General features: G+C 29.5%; 1 non-coding gene across 1 annotated transcript; it reads right to left on the bottom strand.

The window, feature by feature from the left end:
- Nucleotides 1-886: 886 nt before the first annotated feature.
- On the bottom strand, nucleotides 887-957 carry TRNAG-CCC. Its single transcript has one exon. It is a non-coding gene; the product is annotated as a tRNA-Gly (tRNA).
- Nucleotides 958-2,182: the final 1,225 nt, after the last annotated feature.

Raw genomic sequence — 2,182 nt, 5'->3', positions numbered from 1 at the left:
ATTCGGGGAATTAGAGTTTGGGATTGAACTTTAAAATATAATAAACAAGTTTGGGATTGAACTTAAAAATATAAACATTCATAACTTTTATGATGACAGACATATCATAACACTTTTAAAAGTCTTTGAAATAAAAAGTCTTTAAACTAGCGGACAAAATGAAATGAAAAAATCATGGAAGTGTGAAGTATCGATATATGATTACACACCCCGTCAAAGCCAAAGGTTATATTAGTCATGAGAACGAGAGCTTATAACGACGTATATAATAAGTCATTGTATGCTTTAAAATTTGACAAATAATTAAATGATGGAGTAATACATTGGTTAAGAAAATAACTAATGAAATTCATGAAGTTTACTAAAAGTCAAAATCAAATAAACACCATCTAAGTACGTGTACGTACGTGTTTGTCAATCGTGATTACTCAGATATTCATGGTCAGAAAAATAAAAGCGTGTGCGTATGAGTTAATACTAATCAGATAGGGAGTATAAAGTAATAAAAATTTTCATCTATGCATTTGCAATAAAATGTTACAGATATTTACATGTTTAGACTCTTACGGTATCATGAATTAAAAACATGTTCACGATAATTTGTTTAAGTAAAATAGGAGTCATAAATTAAGTTGTTTCAAGCATTATTAACTTATAACCAGGAAAATTCTGGGTTTCATCTCGAACATGTATGGTTTGAGTTCTGCATACTACCCATTTGGATATCACTGTAGTGTTTCAAACACTAATTCGTTATTAAAAAAAAAGAAAGAAAGAAATAAATGTTTAAGGCCTATAAAGTACAAACATAGTACACTACTGCACTTATAGAAACAAAAAGAAACCATGATCCCAGTCAACAAATAAAATGAAAATCAGTATAAAATGCGCATCCGGGGAATCGAACCCCGGTCAGTACCGTGGGAGGGTACTATGATACCACTACACTAGATGCGCTCTTTAATTCTTTGTCACTAAAATAAAAATTAGTACTGGAAAATATGTATAATACTAATCCAAAACAAATACGAGTATTTATTTTGTCTCAAAAAGTCGTCTATTTTGTCACCGGTGTTTTTCTTCTTCTTGTTTTTTTTTTTTTAAAACTTTCGTGTCACGGGACGGCTAGCCGTTACATTCATACGAGCAGACAGTCACTAGCGACCAATCCATGAAGTCAGGGACCATAGGGGAGGGAAAACCCACCAATTTAACCGCTACAGAAGACACGACGTTAAATTGGAGGTACAAAATTGATCAGTATTATCATACTATTTCTATTTAATGTTTAGCCTTAAATAACGGAATATAATAATAAAGAATGAAGTTATCTAACATGTACGAATTACATTTTAACGAAATAACGGTAATGTAAAAGAAATAATGAGATAAATTTTTTTTTACCCTATTTAGTTTTACTTGATAATATATAGTAAGGGAGTAAGCTATATTTTTTGGTAACTTGTATACAAGCCGAAGGTGCATGTGGATTAATATGTCACATACTTTGACTTAAATCGGTTTTTTATGATAAAAAAATAACTTAATTGTGCATCTAAAGAAGATCATTATCAAGAGATACGACTTAATGAAAACAAAAAAAAGGAGATGTATGCCTTGTCTAATTTGTCAACAAAGATTATATCGTTTGACTGTAAATAATCAAAATGACTTCTTTTTATTTAAATGACAACTTTAATCAACAAAACAAAATTTTTAACATAGATCAATAAAGTTTTCTATCTATTTAGTATTTACATATAGGAGAATTGTTTCTAGTATTCCCACACCAAATAGTTTTCTGTACGTTATTCTTAGTCTAAAAAAAAACTAAATGGAAACACATGATGCAAGAATAAAGGTGTCCCTCATAAAGACGAAATCATTTATAGCCTTTTAAATTCTCCAACATGAATCAAGATGATTGACTGTAGCATATTGGTCCTTAGAAGTTAAATTGAAACTCCATGTTAGATACAAATTTAAAAGATCACAAGTAGAAAATACATAAATACAAAAAGTTTTACAAAAAAAAAACTAAACTTTTTGCCAAAGTTTCATTGTAAAAGGGCGACATAACATGTTGTTACATTAAGTGATCTCTACATATTCATCTCAACTCTTCATCATGAAGATATTCACTTTTTTACATAATCATTTACCACTTTTCAGAAAAAGGATG

The sequence above is a fragment of the Erigeron canadensis genome, chromosome 7 (assembly GCF_010389155.1).
Source record: "Erigeron canadensis isolate Cc75 chromosome 7, C_canadensis_v1, whole genome shotgun sequence".
Taxonomy (NCBI): Eukaryota; Viridiplantae; Streptophyta; class Magnoliopsida; order Asterales; family Asteraceae; genus Erigeron; species Erigeron canadensis.
This window is presented reverse-complemented; position numbering and strand designations above follow the sequence as displayed.